Source organism: Vidua chalybeata, chromosome 3 (genome assembly GCF_026979565.1).
Source record: "Vidua chalybeata isolate OUT-0048 chromosome 3, bVidCha1 merged haplotype, whole genome shotgun sequence".
Taxonomy (NCBI): domain Eukaryota; kingdom Metazoa; phylum Chordata; class Aves; order Passeriformes; family Viduidae; genus Vidua; species Vidua chalybeata.
The window spans coordinates 41053984-41068819 of record NC_071532.1 but is presented as its reverse complement, the minus strand read 5'-3'; the positions used below and the strand labels follow the sequence as shown (position 1 = coordinate 41068819).

The window sequence follows — 14836 nt, the reverse complement described above, 5'->3', positions numbered from 1 at the left end:
CCCCACTGGATCATGCTGCTTTTTTTTCTTTCCTTCTTCCTGTATTAGTTTTATTTTATATTTCCTACATAGCAGTGACTAGGTGTGGAAAACTAGTTCAATGAAGTGTATTGCTTATTCTGTCATATGGCAGGAAACAAATTAAAGTAGGTCAGCAGCAGGTAGCAACAGTTTTTATATACTTGAGCCACATCACCATGTGGGAAGGTTGAAATCCAAATACCCACCATCTGGATCAGCTGTTTTGAAGCACCATGACTGAAAAAAATGCAGAAATTAGTGGAAGCTTCAAGGCACTGGCTGCTGACAGAGTGAGATTTGCTGCTTGCCACATTTAGTCATGGCACTACAACAGGGCTCATAGAAATAAGGTCAGCAGCTATTACAGAAGTGAGTGATACTGTCCTGTGGGATTAAGTTGATGTCCACTGCGTTCAGTCAAAATCAGCTAGAGAATATGGTGGTGATACAACTGCTGGCAGATATCTGTCTTTGTATAATCCTTTTTCTTTCAAATGCCTTGGCACTTCTGATAAGTTTTGTATGTGTGCACATTAGTAATTAGAGCATCTATGAACATATGTTTGGTTTCTTATTGCTTCTTGTTGTGGTAATCTGTGTTCAGGTACTCATATTTTGATAATCTTGAGGTTCTAAAGTAAATTCTTCCTGCTAGGTCTATATTCACTTGGAAGAATCTGCAAGCATTTCAGTGGAATCTGCATGGTTACTTCAGAGTAAGTGTGGAAAAAGACAGCTCCTTTCTCCCCACTTTAATACTCTAAGCTTTTGGGAATTGGGCAGTGGTCAGACTTGTGATTTGCCTCTCTAAATGAACGTGTAATGCTTTGCAGTTGTACCATGACTCTGTTTTCCTGCCCCCAAAGATGTCCCCAGGATGAAAATCTAGTGTCTAGGGGAGAAGTGTGTAGCACTTTGGTAAGAATGGTTCTGTTGGCCTCTTAAAGGCCTGTGTATAGGAGAAGAATCTGCTACTGCCACAAGTCATTCTTTTAGTGTGGCATCTCCTAACAGGGAAAACCTTTAGGTGTGTTAAAATCTGAGGATGTTGTAGATATTTATGGGTTTAGTCTCTGTCAAATAGACATTAGACATTAATATGTGTGCTTTACATGTGTAATACTCATAACTCTTCTTTTTTAAGTGCCTGTGGGTTGAGCTCAGAGTTGGAGACTTCCCACCAGCTGTGTACTCGGTGTACCTGGTTACCACAGATTCCAGCTGAGATTCTCTAGGCAGTCAGCAAGTCTGACAGCAGTGTTTCAGTGTATCAGGTGTGACATCTCCATGTGATGCCATATAGTTGTTGACCATAGGGAAAAATTATGACTTGTGTTGAGTCTCGCACAGAAAGCTCTTGTGTAGTTTTCCTGGGCACTAGTCTTGTATCCTTAAAGCAGGACCAGTTGTCTTGTCCATCACTTCCTCCTTCTACCCTTTTCAGTTCCACCCTAGTTATCAAGCAGGGTTAGCACACGTCGTTAGCACAGAGGGTGGGTTCATTAATTCTCCTCAGATAAGTGGTCTGGCTGAAATGTTATTCCACCAGGTGTTGTGGGCACAGAGAGAAAAAGTGATAAGGAGAATCTACAGGTGGGATTGCTGATTTCTGTGCTAAGTCTGGCATAAACAGACAGAAAACATTTGTTCTGGTATGGGACTGGATGCTGAGGTGCTTGAGAGACTTTAACTTGAGTTCTTCCATCCCTTTGAAAACTAGACACTGTTGTTCTCAGAAAATGACATGCTTCATGCATGCATGCAACCAGGCATCCTGAATTTTATCAATTCCTAGCTTTTGAGTCCTTGACTTGTTTTCTGTCTTACTGGTCTTTGTTCTATTTCTGATACAACTATCAACTGGGTTGTTTGTTTTTTTTCTTTTTTTTTTTTTTGTGACTACTTTTCATTATTTTCACGGAAGCTGAACTGGCTCCCTTAGTTTTCCTTTTCTTAAACACAGGTAGTGTATCTCCAAGACAAGACTTGCATGGAGAAGGTGTAGTGCTGCAAGGAGAAATCAGATCTGTGACCTTCCTTCCTCACCTTGCAGTGGCAAAGCTTTCCACCTTTGCTTTTAGAGCTATGTTGCTGCTCCTGGTGGAGAACAAACTCTTCCCTGGTGTGAAGTTTGAGAGCTTGTTAAATAGCTTACAGATTGGCCCAGTACCAATTTCTGTTCAAGTGAAATCTGTAATTAGCCTTCTTTAAAGGGATCTTATTGCCAAATATTGCTAGCAGAGAATGGAATTGCTAAATGTGCAGAGCTGTGATGTGGGGCATAAATGGTGGTGTGTTATCAGGGAGTGGGAGAAATGAACCTGGTGTGTGGGGAAGGCTGAGGGCATTTTAACTGTAATGCTAGAGAGAAAATTACTCATCCTGTAATCTGGGGAGTGACTATGAGTATAGAGTGAGTCCTCTGCTAAGAGCAGAACTGTTTTGAATCAGAGATGATGGTAGTGTTGTGTGTGGTGACAACACAGGTCTTGGTCATTTGGAAGTGCTTCAGGGGAAGGATAGACCTAGTGTGATGAGAATAGCTGTCAAATGCCCTGGACATGGAAGAGGTGAGTGGAGGGGAGGGAGAGCGGGGGGAGGAAGGGGTATGTGTGGCTAGACTCCCAAGGGAAAAATTAAATTGCTAATAAATACATTATCATGTGTAACTACTGCTTTGGTGCTGTCTTCTCTCCTGCTTCAGCCATAGTCAAGATCTTAACTCCAGAGATTTTCTGACTCCAGCTCTTTAAGAGTCATCTAGTCTTGAGGGAAGGGCTCTTGGTGGAAGGGGAATGTGTTAGCACTTAAAACTCCTCTAAGTGCTCAGAGCTGATTTCTGCTATCTGACACTGCAAATGTCACAGCTTAAGGAAAGACAAGCATCACAGGTTTGACATTGTTGATTTCCTGCTCTACAGAGCTTTTTGAAAGCTCCTGTAGTTAAAGGTAATCATTGAAACTGAATTACAAGTAAAGTAGTGTCCCTACAGGGAGGGAAAAGGGATGCACCGTGTTTTCAGTTGTGGCAACAAGACTAGGAAATTACACAGAAATGAAGGCAAGCTTATCCCCTTACAAAGCCATGGACAAATACCTTGTTGCAAACAGCTCAGGAATAAGGATAAATTTGTTTTTCTGCCTTGCAGAAACACAGGAGAAAAGCATGCTGCTTGAGCTGTTAGAGAACATGGTGTCTTCCAGGTTAATGTTAATGCATTAGCATTTATTTCCTGAATGAGGGAAGATTTTTTTAAGGGCAGCCACAATGCTCCATTGTTGTTTAAGAGGCAAGGGAATGCCTGTTTAGGTCTTCAGCTTATTTCTTCCTAGTTTTTCCTTTATTTAAGTGAATCTATTTGCTTTGTCTTCCTCCTCCCCTTGAGCTTGAGAGGTGCACAGCAGAAATGATTCTTGCTAGTGCTTGGTTATGTGTGCTTTGCCTTCTGAAAGACCTGCCTTGCCGTGGTTAGGGTGTTGGTGTAGAGGAGTTTCAGTCAGGCATTCAGATAAGTACATTTTTCCTACGCTTTCTGGCAGTGCTGAGTGTGTAGGGTGGGGGATGTGTTTGTTCCGAGAGTGTTGGGGGCTGCTCGGGGTGGAGGCCACCCACATGTCCCCCATTGGTGCTCATTTTCTAAAGGCCACAGTGCTGTCAAACCTGCAGGTGTTCTCTCTTCATGCTGTAGCTGTCATGGGTTGTTTCAAATGCAGATATTCCTCGGCTGTGAAATGGTTGTGTGAAATGCATATTCAGTGAGACAAATATCCTCAGTGCCAGTATAATTTTAAAGAGGAACCCTTGGGATGTTATGTGTTTTATTGCTCTTGCTGTTTTTAGGTGCTGAAATATTGGGAAAGAAATGATTTTTTTTTTTCTTGTATTTACTTGTGGTCTCCTCTTGATGGCCACATTACTGTATATTTTCAAAGCAGGTACTGTAACATGGGAATATAAGCATTTTGCCTTGCATAGCATATAGGAAAAATTGGTCTGTTCTCCAAGGATCACTTAGAGTGTTGTCATGGCTCATTCATGATGGAGCTTGACAGCTCCAAGGTTAAACACACTGCTGAATATAGGAGGAAAAAAAAAAGACTGTATATTTTGTGTCTGTGGGAGTTGTGCTTGCAGTGGGAGCAAGTGCATTTTGCTCACTACAGATCTATTGCCCAAACATTGGAAAACCTTTTTCCTGTTCTTTGCTGCTTGAGCTTCTCAGCCTTGCCTGGTGCAAGAGACAAGTGGATTGGTAACTGTCAGGTCTGAATCTTGCTGCTGAACTCCACTACTGGCTCACATGCCATCTTGTTATTGAGTGAAAAGTTTCTGCAGAACTAGTGATTCTTTTAAATGATGATAATTATTTTTTAAAAAAAAATTTCTTTGCAGCTGCATTGCTTGCAACTGGTCGGGAATGCTAATTCCCCCATGCAATTCAGAGTTAGGGTTCTTCAGTGAAGGTCATTGAGCAGATCAGAGCAACTCCTCATCAGTGTAACTTGACAGAAAGAACACATCAACATTTATGCCTGTGGTGGCAAAATCTATCCTATCTCAGCAATAAGGAGTCATGCTGTATACACATTTAATGTCAAGTAAGCCTTCCGTTGTTTTTGGTGAGCTCTCAAAGGATCACCTGTGTGAACTGGTGAACTGCCATGGACTTGTGCACTGTGTGCTCTGCAAAAAAAAAATAGTGTTTTTTCTTTGTTTTTTGCTCTTTGCTTGTGTTCTTTAAGACCCCTTAATATCAGTTGTCTTTTCCATATCTCAGGATCTGCAGGGCATCAAGGACACCCTATGTTGTGTGTAGGAGTTTGAGTAATTTTGCACATTTTCCCTTAATCACAAGAATAGGAAGGGAAAGGAAAGACTTTGTAGCTGTTAGTCTCCTGTAGATCTACAGTATAAGAGGTACTGTTGCTCACTTGAACCAACTATTTGTTTTAAGGCAGCTGCAGAGAGAGTGAATGTGGGAGAATCATGTTCAGTAATGCTTGGGTTGGAAATGTTAAGTGGCACTCAGAGGAAGGCTTTTGCCACTTCTTACAGTGGTACTTGCAAATACTAAATTTTGCAAAAACTCTCAACACCTGGCCAGATGCGTAGCTGTTTGGTCTTTACAAGTTTTCTTTTTGCAGTTTAAACTGGAGCAGTATTTTTCCCAATTTGAAGTACTATTTCTAATCATAACTCTTAAACATTTGAACTAATTTGATATTCAAGCAGGTGGGTGGTGTGTTGTTCTTTTTGTTGTCTTTTTTGTTTGTTTTTTAATTTCTTGGAAGAGCTGTTTGTAGATGAGGGTTGGATAGAATCTCTGCTTTACTGTGCTTCCATAATTTTGAACTAAACGGCTTGCTTGACAGATGGCTCCTATAAAAGGACACAGAAACGAAGACAACTTGGCTTCTTTCTGAGGAAGGACAGGGAATTTGAGAGAAGCTGTATCTGGAAATAACTCTCAAAGAACACATTAGTTTGGATTGGACTTGTTTCAGTGTGGCATGTACCTTTGGAAGTTGAATCTTCAAACCCAGATGTATGTTTAGTGAAGCTCTCTAGCTGAGGCTGCTGACTAAATAAAAAGCGGTGAATGCGGGAGGAGCAGAGCTGCTGGGACACAGGAGGACTTACTGCAAGATTGTAACTTGCAGTTGCAGGCCACTGACTTGTCAATGGGCTTGGGGTGGATGGAACAAATAGGGCTTTCTGTTGTGCCATGCTGTCAGAGCCTTGTTTCATCACAAGCTTGTAGAAGCTTCCTGAAATCTGTGGGTAAGTCTTCTAGGTTTCATTTTTCATTTTTATAACTTTCCTGTAAAGCTATTAAGAGGATGGGGGTGGGGGGGGAAGAGCTTGTATAAATTCTCAAACCCACATCTTTGTTACATGGCTCTTGTTTATCTTGTCTTACTCTGATAAATTCAAATAACTTCCCCAAAAGAGTTTGGAGGGTTAAGGATAGTAAATGTTTATGTGAAGTATACATTATACTTAATTTACCTTGCAACAAAACAGAGTCTTGCACCTCTACCATCTTGTCCGTGTTCCTCTAAGATAGCAGACTCAAATGAAAACCAGAAGTCTTTTTGCACATACCCATTTTTTGTTTGGTGCTAGTTGAAAGTGTGGACCAAAATGCTGTTGTTCAAATGCTTCATCTTGGCTTCTGTCCACAAGCAGCAGTAACAACATTACTGATTATTTTAATGCAATTTGTGTTAGGCCTATCCAATTGCTGTTGTTTGGTTTGGTTTTATTTAATTGCAAAACTGAGCAGGAGTCAGAATTTAAAGGTATGAATTTCCTTATCTCGCTGTCAGGAAGACAACTGGAAAACCTTTTTTTTAATACTAAAATAGTAGTGACCAATGCTTATGAGAGGGAGGTCTGCTATGCATTTCTGGGTACGTTGACTTCTTGTTTTTAGTCATTACATGAGAAACACCTGCATCTTCAGGTTCTTGAAATTCTTTTGATGTGAATCCTTATTTTAGACCAGTTGTTCTGTTTCACATCAATGAGTGTCTTGGAGGTAGAACCAACTCTTGCTGTTGGTCTAGATATGCTCCTCATTGAAAATGCAGTTGTGTTTTCTGTATCTCCAATTCCTTAGCTGATATTATAGCAGAAACTGCTGTAGTCATGCAGAATCGTGCTTAAACATGCAGCCTAAATATTTTTAGGAAGTGGTAGTATTTTATGGGATTTTGCTGTGCTCTTGTATTTTAATCTTGGCCAGAGTGAAGAGGTTCAGCTACGTCTTGTGTTTCTGGAGACTGCTTGACAAGAGGGAAATTGCTGAAGTTTTGGCATACAGAGTGCTTGGAAGCTTTCTCTGCTCCTGGCCATCTGCTGTCTAAAACTGACACTGTTGGCCACCCTCCTAGGGCAGTCGGGCTGTTTCTCAGTCCACGATACAGCCAAGCTGTTCCCGTACAGCCTGGCTAGTCTTTCACAAACAAACAAGCAATGACAAAAATATGAACAAAATAAGCAATTATGGGTAATTTAAGATCTTACTTGCTGAATTGCTTTTTGAAGCATTGGGTTCTAATGTAACTGGGGAGAAGTGTTGATGTGCTATCTGGACAGTACCCACTGAGTGAATGACGTGGCTCTCCTGATACCCAGCCAGCCCATATGCTTACTTTGCACTTGAAAACAAATTTTATATTCAGGACAGACTTATCTTTCCCTAGCTCTTTAGAAATATTAACTTCAGATAAGAAAACTATGTTTCATTTGCAATATGACCACTGGAGACAGCATGGCTATTAATTCAACCAAGAACTAGAAATTTATTTTGTTGCCCTTGTCTTATACTTTGGATATAAAAATTCTAAGGGAAGGGGGACACCTGCTCTTTTCAATTGTTATCTGCTTAATAAATGACTGAACATGGGGCAGAAAGTTCTACTTGTCATGATAATGCAATTTCTTTGTGAATTTGGATTAAAAGGGTGACTACCATTTGAAAGCAAACATGAAAATCTTTCAGTGTGAGTCTTCTGTGGGGAAATGATAATGCTCTTTGCTGATTCTTGAATGGTGTCTGGTCAAATTCCTTAACAGGATGTTTTTATTGGAGATCTCTACAGCCCTTCCATTGCTTTCTAAACTCCCCTGCAAAGTAGGATTGCCTCAAGTCAATTATCTTCTGCTTTATCTTCAGATTTCCCTCCTCTCCTCCATGTCCACCTATCTAGGCCAAACTGCTCATGCCAGGGTATGTTCATAGTTCTGCAGATGTGTCTGTGGTCTCTGATGCTTCACTGCCCTGCCTTTGGCATATGCAAGCTTCTGTGTGTTTCTTTCTTATCATTAGCCTGTGGAAGGTAAAAGTAGCAAATATGGTGTTTCATGGAGATTTTTAGTGCTCGTAGGACAGTGATAAGTTTGTGACGGTAAGTACTAATGAGAACAGCCAAGTGGGGAAATTTCAAATTCCTAGCATTCTTATACAGTAGCATGTGTTGGCCAGAGACAGTGAGGCCATAGGAAATGCTAACTGTGGGAGCATCCAAACTGGTATCAGGTAATGTGAGTTTTAAACTTGCTTATCAGTTTAATACCAGTCAGGATTCCTGTGACTGGGACATCTTTGTGCTCATTGAAGTTTTTTTGTAAAGTGTGAAAAAAAAGTAGATGAAATTAGTAAGTTGAATTGGCTTGATGTTTGGCAAAGTTGGAAACAAAGCAAGGTGAGGTGCTGTGATTCAGGACGCATAATTCCAGCACGATGTTGGAACCACATACAAATAAAGGTGTACAGCCTTTCTTGCTTAGATCACAGCAGAGTGTACTACTGATCTCATTTATTGTGGGTGTTCATTTGTGTGTGCCTCTGGCACTACCATGTGCCCCTGTATGCTTCCCTGCTAATGACTCCCTGGAGAAATAATTTCTTGGAGAAAAGGCTTTAACCCTGGAGTTGCTAGAAGCTCTCCAGAGGCCATTCAGCTTCTTGAGAAACTCAGGGGAAGTACAGAACAAAACCCATTTGGGTTTATATGTGCTGTGTGCTGTTGCCTTGCACCAGTGTCAGGGAGTGTGTTAAATATTGAAGCATTCAGGATACTGGTCTCAAGAATAAGACCTGCTTAGAAATGAGTGGGTTTTTATCTGATGTATTTTTGTCATGAGGTACTGTACCTAAAATGTTTCTATGCTGTCCTAATATCCAACCCTAGACTTGGAATAGGTTGTTCTGAGACCAGGAATTGCAATGTCTTAATTTCAGACATTTCAGCTTCTGCCTCTTGCCTGAAGAAACTTTCAAGGGTCATGGTACAAAGGGGTACTAACTGATGTGTTCTGCAAAGCTCATGTACTTGAGTTATACTGGATGAGAACACACAGGAGACATCTCGAATTGGACCGGAGTAACGATATCACTTCACTACTTATGCACTTATGTGTTTTGTAAGATTTTTGTCTAACTCTAGGATTTCAGTTGTGCAAAATATGTGGGAAATTTTTCTTTGTTTTCTTCCTTTTGTGTTGTGAGGCAAAAGAGATTAGTCATTAGCTATGGGTACAGGTGTTGGCCTTCTCGAGTTAAATACACTCATTCTCAGTGGAGGATTTTGCAGGGCCATGGATTCCAGACAAGGTTTGTTGCAGGGAAATATCTTTAGGAGTCTGACCATAATCAGACAAGCTTTTAGACACACAAGTATGGAAGAGCTTTCATACCTGAAAGTTTGTATTACTGTTCTAAATTAACTAGTTGCCCTGGCTGACTAGTTAGTGGAACAAGCCTTGTGCTGCCTGTTTTGTGGTGCTGTGATAAATGTGTTATAGGCAATAGTGTGGTGCTGTGATGTGTGTGAGGGGAAAAGGCAGTTCTATCTTTGCTTTACAAATCAGTAGACTCCATGCTTGCCTTTGAAACTTCACAGTGAGAATATGATATTTGCTTCTCTAAAACTGTCAGTTTGGTACTTTGTAGCAGCTGGTAATTGATAATGTCAAGTACATTACCAGTTTTACCTGCTTCATTAAATCTGAATAACCAAGAGAACATGTAGATAACTACAATCACTATATAGGAAGGATTTCTTTTTATGAAAAATAAATACTGATCACTTATTAGAAAATTGGAAATTCAAAAGCAAGTAGTTTGGAATTTCCCATTGTGCGTACCAATAGCAGTAAAACAAATATTGCTGGAATAAAAAGTATTTTCAGAAAATTCTGGAGGAACTTGGCTATAAAAAGATCTTCTGAAAGCACAGGTGGAAAAGCTGGTGTCACTAAATGGTGTGGCTTTTTTTTTTTTTTCAGCTTTAGTTTTCCTTATAGAGGTTAAGATCAGCCATGCAGTCACACCAGTGATCTGTCGCTTCTAGAGTTGTGCATAATTTGAAATGAATAATGGCATTAAAAAAAAGACATATAAATAGGGTTGTGATTATCAGCCCAGTTCTGGAACTTAATTCTACTTTCTGTTTTTGAAGCAATTTTTTTTTTAGTCCTAAGAGTTTTATAGTTTTAAAGTGGAATGTATGTTTAAAACTCCCTCAAGCAATAGAACCTCTAAGTGAATTTTTCTTTTGTTATCAAATGAGTATGAAATGCCCTTATGTATTTTTCATTTTTTGCAAATAAAGCATATGATGTAATGGGATGACTTTTGGCTGCACCTCTGCACTGGGCTGAAGCTGGGCTCTTTTCAGTCTGAATCCTGAGTGACAGAAAGAACTTTCTAATTGGGAGTAATTTGAAATTAAATGGCTCTCTTAATTATGAGTACATAGGAATGTAGACAGAAAAGGTTACTGCTGTACCCCATAAAATAGTGCAAAGCCTACTAGTAGGTTTATTGCTGAAAAGTCCTCATCTACCAAATACCACTCATTTCTCAGTCCTTAATTTGAGCAAGAGTCAAACTGGTGAACTGGAAGCAGAAAGCTCAATAGCCCATTAGTAGTTCTGCTGAGTTCTTGTGTTTACAGGTTTGAGAAAGTAGCCCTGGTGACTTAAAGAAGCTACACTGACTCTGACCTCCTTCAAACATGTACAAGCAGTTACCTGCTGCTCTGTATTCACAGGACAAATACCATGCTTTGTTGCCCATGTTCATAGAGAATCTGCTGTCCTAGCCTTTCTAAGAACAAACAAAAGGAATAAAACAAAAATCTCAGCTCTTTTAAGTACACAGCTGTAACTAAAATAAAACTCAAATTCATATTGAAGTGCAGGGGTGTTGGTTTGAAATATTTTAATTACTACCATTATGTGGTGGAGAAAACACTTTTGAGCAAGAGCTGAAATAGCCCCCCAGGCTTTAACAGCTGGTTATTCTGGTGCTGTCTAATAATAATGAAAATAGTGAAGAGTTCTAAACAAAGAGGTTCTGGACAGGCTATGTCACTTGCCTTGTGGAACCTAGGGTAGGAAGACTCAACATGTGTATGTAAAAAACCCAGAACAATTCATAATGTTGTGTAAAATGACAAGATCTTCCAAGGAAAGAAATGCTGAAGATACTGAGGAGGATAAAAAGAATTATTTGGGAAAAAAAAATCCAAAGTAGAATTAAAATTTAATTCTGTTTCAGAGCAATGTGCCTGCAGAAGCACTGCTACTAGATTGGTTTTCTGATATAATTATTCTGCCATCACAAATCTGTTCATGTCTGCATGTAGAGAAGTCTGAGTTTTGTGTAGTTTTATATTTCCTGTTTCAGGTGTTTATTTCCTCACCTGTAATTCCCAGGACTTATTATAATATACCTAGGATGCTGTTATTTCATTTAAATGGCTATTACTTTTGTTTTTTTTTTTTTTTTTTGGAACATTTTTGAAAACAGTCATGATGTTCCAGGTAAGAAGGAGGAGAGAAATTTGGCAGAGAAACAAATAATCTTTACTCCCCATGTCATGCAGTGTTGCCACTTTGCTTGTAACAAACTTGTTTTGTACTTGTTCATTTAGAAATACTCTTCTTGGGGTCTCTTTCTGGCAAAAGGGCTGTCCAACAGCTCTTTGCTTACTGCCTTAACTTTGCCAGGGCTCCTACTGTGCAAATTCAGCCCCAGCAGATGCTATTTAGAAATAAAACCAACCTAAGAAAGGAGAAGTCAGGGCTAGAGGATATCTTAATATCTGAATATCTTAACCCTTTGTTTAGCCAATAAGCTATTTAAAGAGTCATGTTAAGTACAAAAACAAATCATGGTTTGTTAAGCTTCCAAAGGACAATTTGGGAAACTGGATGAAATGACCAGGAATGCCTGAACTGAACAAGATATATTTTTGCTTCTTATAACAGAATTTATTTCTCACTTTTTTTTTACTTTTATGCTAATTATCCTGTTTAATAACAGTGGAGGAAGAAGGTGAATATGATGACAGTGCAAATGATGTGGCATCAGGGAGAACTTCTGTATAATTTTTTTTAGAAACAAAGGCTTTTGATCATTGATGAAGTTCAGTAACTGGGATATAATGTAGGAGATAAGGCAGTTGTACAGTGGGAAGTATTCAATAGGAGTTTTTTTTTAAGAATATCATTAGAATTTTACTTTCTTTGAAACTTTATGCAAATACTTGTTGCATTTTTTGTTATACTCTTTTGTGTATTTGACACCCTGCCTATTGAACCTGATTTTACCTTCTGCCTAAAGGTGTTTAAAAAAGTTATTTCTGGAAAGTTTTTTTTTGGAAGTTGGCATGAAGGGATTTTGTCTGAGAGTTTATTTCTAAATGTTCATAATTGGATAATTGCATTAAATATAAGACATAGCAGCCTGGTAATTCCTGGAGCTTGCTGAAATAGGTCTGTAGGATTTCCCAGCACCAGAGGTGGCTGGCAGGCTGCCCTGTAGGCTTTTCTCTCCATCTCTTGAAGTGTTGAAACATCCAGTTGTCACTGCTGCAGGCAGGATCATGTGCTGAATGGACCCTGGTCTCATCTAGTCTGGCAATTCTTGTCACTTGAAGATTGTTTTGGTTTCTTCTGCTGGTGTAATATGCCCATGTTTTGTTGTATGTACTTATTGTGCTGGCAAAGGTATAAGGTAGCATCTGTGAACTTTTCTTTTTAGCCCTTTATAAAGCATTTTTTTTTTCCCTGCAACTTAAGCTCATGTAAGCACTTCAGCCTGTACAGTTTCTTTATATTTAGGTTCTGGATCCATAAGCTTTCACCTCTTCAGATAGGAAACAGCTGGCCAAGGGCAAATTTTATTTACACAGTATGCATCTATTTGATGAAGCTTTCAAGTAAACAAATAACTGCTTCCAGAATGGGGGTGCTGGGTGGTATTCTCCAGAATATTGTTTTCTGTCAATGCAGTTACAGGTAAAGCATCTGCACATTGAGGGGCATTCATCCAACAGGCTAATTTTCATTAGCCTAAAAATACTTTAAAATTATATTTTCTGTCTCTTACTGAGAAGCTGTTTTTTTTTACTGCAACTGCTTGCAGCTTAAAATTCTGATGCTGCCATCATTTATTGTTCTTGTCACTGAAGAAACCATTGTGGGTTTCTAAGGTCTTGATAGTGTTGTTATTGAGTATATTTGAATAACTACTTGAATTTGACACAGTTAGGAAACCTGCCAGAGGGTAAAACAAACATCACTCCCATTCTTGCATGTGGCAGCTGAAGTGGCAGTGAAGAGGTCTGAAGAATGCCACCTTGTCCCTTTGCCAGCTTCCAGCCTTCTCTTCCCTGTGGAAGTGAAAATCTATGAAAGGAGATACATGTTACTGTGTTACACTGGATTTTTTTCTTTTTAATGGAGCAGTGATAATGCTTTGAACACGGGATACCTGGCTTCAGATACCTGTTACTGTATCCCTTACAGTACTTAGTGACAGGATGGCCTGATTCTGTTCTTACTGGTGATTTAATTTCCCTTATCTCATTCTGGAAACATTCAGGTAGTTAATGTTTATTGTGTGTCTTAGGGACAGAGTTGCAGCTGTCTCTGGTTGACTTTCTTTTTCTTCAACAGAATGTTATTTCTTTTTGTTTTAATTTAAAGCTTGCTTAGGATGCAGGCAATTTTTATTTCTATTCAACTAGCATCTGGAAAGTCTAATAAGACCTAACCTGCTTTGCAGTAAATATGGAAACCCAGTGCTTACAATCATGGCACTGATTGCATGATTATTTTATTTTTGCTTGTTGTAGAGTTGACTCTAAAATATTTCTACCACTCTTCCCAGTAACTGCCAAATTTCTTCCAAACTTGTCTTGATGATACAGGATCTGAATCTTAAGCAATAGTGCTGAATTTTAAATCTTTTGTTAGTAATGGAAGATGAGAATAAACTGAGTTGTGTATGAATTGAGTGGTAGAGGGACATAGTGAGATGAGGAGAGCCTGAGCATCTTCCTTTCCCTTCTCTTCCATCATTGCCCAGTACTACTCCAGGCTTCCCTGGGTGACAAGGGTCACGTGTCTATGTAGGTTGGGTTTTTGATCACTTAGCCTTAGGATTTCAGCTCCCGCATTAAAGTGGCTTGATGCTAATTTCTGTATTTATATATGTTAATTTTATATATTACAGCATACTGTGATGTTACAAATTATTAAGTGCTGCTTTTTTAAGAAGAAGAAAAAGGTTTTGATAAGACAGGAATAAGGAGCTAAAAGAAAGAAAAAACCCAAACCCACAACAGATTTCCTTTTTTGCTTTGTTTTGTTGTAGTCTACATAATCATATTTGCTTTTTGCTATTTTAACTTTAGACAAGCTATTTCAGTCTGCTTCAGGTGAGCTGTCCATAAAATGGGTGTATCATCACTTGCCATACTACAGTTCTTTGAGTTCTAATTAAATACTCCAAATCCCACTGACCTCCAGTCATGAAATGAGAATAATGTTATTTTGTCATGTCTTGGGAAAAAATGAAGTACTTGAACTATTTTTTTTTCCTCTATGATGTAGATTACAACAAAGTTATTTTCTGTAGTAGCAATTATTGGATGGAGTGACCTTTTCCAATCTAGACAGTGATTTAGTGGAAGGGACATTTTTCCACTTGACCTTTATGCAATGTGTCAGCTTTTCCTGTAGTGCCAAATGAGTTGCAATTGACAGATTTGATGGAACACTAACTTGATAGGAGCTTATTGTTTGGAAGCACTTATGTGTGGAAATGTGGAGCTGCTAGTAAATAACATGATAAAAGTCATTTGCATGTCTTTTATCACTAAGGAGCATCTTGCTTAGAAATGACTGCTGCCTAAATTGAAATTTGAATGCTGGTTAACTGAGATTCCAGTAAACCTTATCAAACAGTGATATTTCAGAGTAAAATCTATTGGCTTATCTTTTTATTTTGGC

At 39.0% G+C, this 14836-nt stretch overlaps 1 protein-coding gene across 1 annotated transcript in view; it reads left to right on the top strand.

The window, feature by feature from the left end:
- The window catches only part of DISC1 (DISC1 scaffold protein), a 212706-nt gene that overhangs the window by 35410 nt on the left and 162460 nt on the right, over positions 1–14836 (top strand). The window lies entirely within an intron of this gene.